This window comes from Mizuhopecten yessoensis, unplaced genomic scaffold (assembly GCF_002113885.1).
Source record: "Mizuhopecten yessoensis strain PY_sf001 unplaced genomic scaffold, ASM211388v2 scaffold8745, whole genome shotgun sequence".
Taxonomy (NCBI): domain Eukaryota; kingdom Metazoa; phylum Mollusca; class Bivalvia; order Pectinida; family Pectinidae; genus Mizuhopecten; species Mizuhopecten yessoensis.
The window spans coordinates 770,454-779,504 of NW_018407700.1; positions in this window are offsets into that span (position 1 = coordinate 770,454).

Genomic DNA, 9,051 nt, shown 5'->3' on the forward strand with positions numbered 1-9,051 from the left:
ACAGGACAAATCGCCAATCATTATTCATAGTGTGATGATTTGTAACTGCTTTAAATCTGTAAGAACTTGGAGTGATTGAAGAAATATCAATGGGCTTAGAAGGGAAATATGAAGTTTTGAAGAGGGACATTATGAAAACAACATGGAAATCTCAATAGAATCACCAAGTAAAGGAAGTATATATTTTCAAATAACAATGTTGTACAGTTTTATGAGAAGTTCTTTTTACACAACCAATAAAATGTTCTATGTGACGTTTTGATGACTAGAATGATATGTACACTATCACCTTCATCAGACAAATGACCAGTGGAGCGTATGCACACAAAGGTGTATAACGTGTACGAGTTTACCATAAAATCGACGTATGTACAATAGTTGTTATATATGTACCAAAATGACGCAATTCAGCTACGCTTTGTTAACACTTAGAATTGAGTCAATTCGGTACATATATAACAACTATTGTACATACGTTTCCAGCATAGCTAAAAACGACATTGATTTTATGGTTAACTCGTATACATTTTACACGTTTGTGTGCATAGGCTTCACTGGTCATTTGTCTGATGAAGGTGACAGTGTACATATCGTACTAGTCATCGAAACGTCACATAGAACAGTTTATTGGTTGTTTAAAAACTTCTAATAACCCATACTTCCCAACCTGAAAAATCTTTAAAAATAGAAAACAACATACAAAAACTTCAATTGGCACAATACAATTTTAGCACTCCAAAAGTTTAAAAATCATTAAAATAAGACAACCACTAAAATCTTATGTTTTAGTAGTAGATTGCATTTATGCTTTGTGATAGTAAAATATTAACAGGAAGTACATGGTGAATATTTCCCCTTTTCTAATTTATGGACCAAAAGTACAAGATTTGAAGATCACATGGTAGATTACAGGGATATGTATACTAATGTACTTCCATTGGGAAGGTAAATCAATTACAAGCCAACATTGTCAAAGTAAAAGATTGGAAAATTTGTTTACTTGACCATGTGCCCCTTATCATGTGACATGCATATCTAAAAGCCTGGTCGAATCTGGAGAGAAAAGATACCTCAACAAATGATGTATTCTTAGTTTATCGCCTTTTGACAGAAAAATCAAAAACTTAATTTTCAGTTCATGCGCCTTGGTTAATACGAAATATTTCTGTGTCTCCTTGACCAGCTACATGAAAGTAGCCATAGACTACATAATACATTTCTTGAATTCCCTATATTGGGTTATCTCATTAAACTAGACATTTTACTCTTATGAAGACATATTAAGAAATCAAGTTCCTAAGATTGATGTCCAGTAGAAGTTATTTTGACTGATATTTACGATGAGTTTTACTTCTTTTGCATACGTCACTGGCAGATCCAGTATGTAGGCAGTTTCCTAAGACCATTCCTTAAAAATAGAAAAAAATAACTGATGTCTTGTTAGATACTGAAAAAAATAACTATGTTTGGTTACATACAAGAAATGTTCAGAAGAAGGGAGGTCCCTTAACTGCCAATTACAAGGGAAGTCCCTTAACTGCCAATTAGAAGAATAAACTCATCTGTTGCATGATTTAAAGCATTTAAACAATAACAATGTTCAGTTGTAGCCTGCTTTATGGATTAACAATAACATGAATATGAATTCTCTAACACTTGTTTCGTTATCCATCATATACGTTATAAAGATGGGATTTCCCTAGTTATTGATAGATTGCTTACAGAGAAGAAATATTCCAGAATGTGTTTTTGTATGTTTATTATCAAAACAACATAAAACCTAACATTTTTGTTGAAATGTTTACAGAAATTGTTGTGATGTATATTCTGTTATGATACAGATGTGATAAAGAGCAACTGGCGTTCAATCTCTATGTGTGATCAGTTTTGACAACACTAGATTATCGTGCTTGCATAAAGCTATCCCAGGTATGAAGTTTGTAGGTGATATATGAAACTTGGCCTAATCATAACATTTACACCAGCATGTGTAGCAGCCTGTCTACGTCAAGGTCTTTAGAATCGTATATAGAATACTAGAGTAAGTTATTAAAAATGTTAATGATAAAGGTATTAATTTATTCAAAGATTACATTATTGAATATATTTATGTTTATTTAAATTTTCATGAAAAAAATGGTTGCAAGGTCTATATTTTGACTCAATTTGCTCTAAAAACTGATATATTTTTAATTTTATGTGAGATCTATCAATTCAAAAATCAAGAGAACATTTTGAGAACATAAATCAATGAATTAATCATGTATAGTTCAGGTACTACACAGAGGGGATAGAATGTATTATGACTCAAAATTATAGACAATCCCTCTGTCAGAGGTAACATGTTATCAGACTTTGTTAGAAAAAAATGGAGATAACCTGCTTATCAACATTCAGTATTTCACAAACACAATATATATTGTTCATGTGCTTTGCTCATTTATGAATTCCATTATTGAATAATTTGCTTGAATGAAAATGTGTACAACTACACAGAAAGTGAAACATGAGTCTTAGTGCAATGATATGTGTGTACAAAGAAAGTTATACATGAGTCTTAGTGCAATGATGTGTGTCCTGTGTACATGTGTTGTTGTGTGGACCTTAATGACCGAAACTCATAAAAGCATAGATTGCACTTAAATATTTAAAAATAAATGCTACATTTTTTTTGCGACAATATTTTTCATTATCAATATTTTTTTCTCAAATTATGGCCGAAATATTTATTTTTAATTCATTTTATATCATTTTTCCTACATAATAATAAGTGCCAAATTCATTGCTGAAGGATTGTGCTCCATTTTCATTTCTTTGTGTGTCTCGGTGGTTTGTGTGAGATTATCCATTCTGGAATTTAAGACGTATGGTTAAGATGTCATCACATGTACTTTCAAATGTATGATGTCATCACATAAAGTTATGACGTCATTATATACGGTTATGATGTTATAATTGTGATGTCATCATATATTTTAATGATGTCATGACTTTGTGTGAGTGTATGCATATAGTTTGATGGTGCAGAGTACAGCAGTTATCAAATTTTGATTTAACATCTTGGATGAAAGAAGGCATAAATGAAATCCATGTATTATTGCACTCATTACATCTATGTGTATTCATTTGTAAGTCAACTAAATGACAGATTTTCTCTTGCCAATTGGCAGTAGGAGAAATTTGTAGTTTGGTCTACTGGAGAGGAAGGAATATTTACTAACGGAGGCTTATTAATTCTTTTAAGGGTTGTGTAGTAGCATGTGATGACATCTACAAATATTGTGTATTTGGCCAGAACTTGGGATCGGATATCAAATGTTGGGTACATGACTATTCTGTTGTTGTGTCCTTCTTTGATGATGCTGTTCTTAACCATTTACCAGGCGAGTTGTAGATTTGTTTTGTATATTTTGCAGGTGCTTGCTGTATAAAGAATTCATACCAAATGTCAGTGTTTGAATGTATTGAACAGGGTATAATTGTATTGTTTAAAAGTCTAGATGTGATTGGTTGCTGTACTGAATTACTTAACTTTATTTCTTCAGATTGGTTAAACCTTTAGTTTGAACTTTCTTTTATTCAAGTATTTCAAGTATATATATATATGTGCAATATATATATAAAATATGTTGTGACAAAACAAATGGTACAAAATAGGAAATAGAAACAAGTGTCTTAGACACTTATGTAAATCTATCACATTATCTTAATTTGCAAAATATATTCAGGATGGACAGCATATTGTTATCAATAAAAAATACATACAATACAACAATCAGTGACAATAGTTTAAACAAGGAGAAAGAAAAGGAGATCATTAATGGTGAAGGGTTTTGGTTATACTTTTAATTTGACTTTTAAAGCAGAGACCTTACTTTCTTTCCTTTTCTAAAGGATGCTTGCTGTTAATATCTATTGGATAATATTATCATGGTGGCAATTACTTCTAAATTTTGGTGAAATTTATTTTTCTATTAAACAGAGTTTTGCATGAAAAACACTGAACGCTTTGGATATTGCTTTATTAAAATTTAAACCTATTAGAAAGCGAAAGCAAAAGAAGTTACCGTATATGCAGCAGGTACATGTGTCTATTGAAAAAGTTTATGCCTAAATGTTGATGAAAATGCAATGATTTTTTTTGTTTTTGATAACAGATTGTTAAACTTTATGTGTGTGCGACTGTGAAGGATTATATGTGTTCATATACCCGAGAAAATGTTCAGATGTACATATACATTATCAAATTACGTTAGGTATATCAATGGCCCAAATTTTACGGCTGTGCTTGTATGAACAGGGGTGGAGAATGACTTTTGCAATCTTTGTATAATTACTGCTAACGGGTGTCATACAAATATTTCTGTTCCAAATTGTCTGGCTGCATTTGATCTTAAACATTCCTTTGTAGCCAATTGTATTGAATACAAATTAATATTTTTTCCAGATTTTTGTTCTGTGTTCTTTTTTATGCATCTATAATGATTTATTACAGGACTGTGTCGTGGTTCCTCTGTAACCTACTTTACAAATGTTCTTATGGAGGTACTGTATTTTTTAATGGCTAAAAGTATTAGCAGTCCCCTCTTTGATAAATAATAATGTAAAATGTCAAAATTGAAAATGTTTTTAGCAATGAACTATTAAGCGCCCACCTGTACTACTGAAGGTGTTTATAAGCTTACACTCTATCAGTTAGTGTGTCACTTTATACTGGCTATATCCGTATACTCTATCAGTTAGTGTGTCAATTTATACTGGGTATATACGTATACTCTATCAGTTAGTGTGTCACTTTATATTGGCTATATCCGTATACTCTATCAGTTAGTGTGTCACTTTATACTGGCTATATCTGTACACTCTATCAGATAGTGTGTCACTTTATACTGGCTATATCTGTATGCTCTATCAGTTAGTGTGTCACTTTATACTGGCTATATCCTTACACTCTATCAGTTAGTGTGTCACTTTATACTGCCTATATCTGTATACTCTTATCAGTTAGTGTGTCACTTTATACTGGCTATATCCTTACACTCTATCAGTTAGTGTGTCACTTTATACTGCCTATATCTGTATACTCTTATCAGTTAGTGTGTCACTTTATACTGGCTATATCCGTACACTCTATCAGTTACAATTGATCAATTCTATATATGATAAGGAAGTTTCTCCTACCGAAATTAGGTCTCGTGTCCTACAATATACAGTGCTTAGATTCTTTTTTTTCACAAGTCGACACTTTGTTGCGGCCTATCACATTATATACTGTCATCTAAAAGCTGAAATCGGGTTTGTTCTCTTTTCTTTACAGAGTAATGTCCCTTTTGTCCATGTTAAATATGTCCAGAACATAACTTGTTTGATGATAAAAAAACAATGGCTTATGGAACTGTCAACAAAACCGTGATTCGAACAAAACACTGATATAACTAGGGCACAACTGATATAACTTGGTCAAAACTGATATAACTAGTGCACAACTGATATAACTAGTGCACAACTGATACAACTAGGGCACAACTGATATAACTAGGGCACAACTGATATAACTAGGGCAAAACTGATATAACAAACTAGGGCACAACTGATATAACTAGGTCAAAACTGATATAAGTAGGGCAAAACTGATATAACTAGGGCACAACTGATATAACTAGGGCACAACTGATATAACTAGGTCAAAACTGATGTAAGTAGGCAAAACTGATATAACAAACTAGGGCACAACTGATCTAACTAGGGCACAACTGATATAACTAGGTCAAAACTGATGTAAGTAGGCAAAACTGATATAACAAACTAGGGCACAACTGACCTAACTAGGGCAAAACTGATACAACTAGGGCACAACTGATATAACTAGGTCAAAACTGATCTAACTAGGGCACAACTGATATGATATAACAAACTAGGGCACAACTGACCTAACTAGGGCAAAAATAAGTAGGGCACAACTGATATAACAAACTAGGGCACAACTGATCCAACTAGGGCACAACTGATATAACTAGGTCAAAACTGATATAACTAGGTCAAAACGGATACAACTAATGCACAACTGATATAACTAGGTCAAAACGGATATAAGTAGGGCACAACTGATATAACAAACTAGGGCACAACTGATCTAACTAGGGCACAACTGATATAACTAGAGCCAAATGAGCAAAGGAAAGATTTCCACGCAAAACATTGAAATTGTACAAAGAGAATAAAACGGAGAGAATGCGTCTTCTACTTCCTCGACACTTTTCATGTATATCTAGGTTGAATCCGAATAATGTCACATCCTCGTCGTGAGAACTGTAGTAGTGACAACAGGGCATACGGATGAGCATAATAAAAAAAACATATCTCGTAAAGAAACAGCAGATTTCCTAATGAGTTCTTGAGTATAAAACTTCCCAATAGTCTTCAGCAACCTGCATATGGTACACCGTGTGTTGTAAGTTAGTCCGTCAGTAGTCGACATCATATGGTACACCGTGTGTTGTAAGTTAGTCCGTCAGTAGTCAACATCACGGAAATCACGATACTTGGAGCAAGCCCTTGAATACCGAAACAATGCAACATGCAAACACTAGGTCGGGGAACAGGTCAAATTACTGTATCGAGAAGAGAAAGTTCACATTAGGAACATTCAGCTTATCGTGAATGGTAGTTATAAGCCATCCCTATTGGTATTTCACCTAAGTTCACAATAGGAGCATTCAGCGCTTATCGTGCACGGTAGTTATAAGCCATCCCTATTGGTATTTCACCTAAGTTCACAATAGGAGCATTCAGCGCTTATCGTGCACGGTAGTTATAAGCCATCCCTATTGGTATTTCACCTAAGTTCACAATAGGAGCATTCAGCGCTTATCGTGCACGGTAGTTATAAGCCATCCCTATTAGTATTTCACCTAACTTCACATTAGGACATTCAGCTTATCATGCATGGTAGTTATAAGCCATCCCTATTGGTATTTCACCTAAGTTCACATTAGGAACATTCAGCTTATCGTGCATGGCAGCTATGAGCCATCCCTATTAGTATTTCACCTAAGTTTACAATAGGAGCATTCAGCGCTTATCGTGCACGGTAGTTATAAGCCATCCCTATAAGTATTTCACCTAAGTTCACAATAGGAAAATTCAGCTTATCGTGCATGGTAGTTATAAGCCATCCCTATAAGTATTTCACCCAAGTTCACGATCGGAACATTCAGCTTATCATGCATGGCAGCTATGAGCCATCCCTATTAGTATTTCACCTAAGTTCACAATAGGAACATTCAGCTTATCGTGCATGGTAGTTATAATCCATCCCTATAAGTATTTCCCCTAAGTTCACAATAGGAAAATTCAGCTTATTGTGCATGGTAGTTATAAGCCATCCCGATTGGTATTTCACCTAAGTTGACAATAGGAGCATTCAGCGCTTATCGTGCACGGTAGGTATAAGCCATCCCTATAAGTATTTCTCCTAAGTTCACAATAGGAAAATTCAGCTTATTGTGCATGGTAGTTATAATCCATCCCTATAAGTATTTCCCCTAAGTTCACAATAGGACATTCAGCTTATCGTGCATGGCAGCTATGAACCATCACTATTGGTATTTGACCTAAGTTCACAGATCTGGAGATCATTATTTCCTTAATGATAAAGTTCAACTTCAATACTTAGTATTATTATATTCTTTGACCAGTGAGCAACTATGGACTGCTCAAAATATTTGTTTTTATCTCGCATTGCCCGAACTAGAGGACCTAGGATTATGATATTTGGCCAGTAGGTACCTGGGATGAAGTGCCAGTAGGTACCTGGGATGAAGTGCCAGTAGGTACCTGGGATGAAGTGCTAAAAAGCCTTCTCATTAAAATGACCTTGACCTACTTTCAAGGTCACAGTGGTCAAATATGTTAAAAATTTCAAATAATAATATCCTAAGAACCATTTAGAGCAGAGTCATGATACTTGGGTATGCTATGTTGACCAGCAGTGCGAATCGTTTTCTTAATTACAGTAATGAGGTCAAAGGTAAACTTTTAGTGCTAGTCAGGGGTCAAAGGTCAACGTGGGTTATAAGTTTTAACAATCTTCCCAAGTTCCTTAAGGCCCAGGGTCATGTTATTTGGCCAGTTGGTAACTGGGATGGAGTGCTATAAAGTTTTCATTAAATTGACCTTGACCTAGTTTCAAGGTCACAGTGATCAAATATGTTAAAAACTTCAAACAACAATATCCCAAGAATCACTTGGACTAGAGTCGGAATACTTGGGTATGTTATGTAGACCAGCACGATGCGAAACGTTTTCTTAATAATAGTTATATGAGGTCAAAGGTAACTTTAAGTGCTCGTCGGAGTCAAAGGTCAACGTGGGCTGAAAGATTTAAAAATAAAATTTCAAACAGCAGTATATTCTGAACCGTTTAAGAGATGTTAAAATATCTTGTTTTCTAGTTACCAAATTTGGTCTGAAGTTGCCTCTATGTCAGTTTCATGTAACAAAAGAAACAGGTGAGCGATACAGGCCCTCTGGGCCTCTTGTATTGAATTTGAACAGAGAGCAAGAGATAAGGTCTTGATTCAAAATCGAGGAATGTCGACAAGTATGCAATTCTCGACGTCAATGTCAGACAAAAAAATCAAGTTTGCCTTGTTCATGTTTTGTTTGTTTGTTTGTTTATGTTTAACGGCCCATCGACGGCTGTGGTCATTTAGGGCCATGGTGATTTATTTATTTATCTTATTTTTTTAACAAACATGTGAATAGCTAAGATAAAATCAGATAAAATGGTTCATTTTAAAAGTATTCGCATTGTATGTGTAGATAATAAAAAATAAAAAAGGGGGTTAAAATAATAAAAGAAATAACGAATAGATGATATGGAATATGCGATATATATATAACGTCAAAAATGATAAGGTGGGTTAAAAGACATCAGAGTCTATAAAATAGACCGATGTCTTTCAAATAGTTAAATAATGCCTTCGAATCCACGGAACTGAAAAGTGTTTTCATATCCGGGACTCGGAAGTAGTTATCACGAATGTGTTT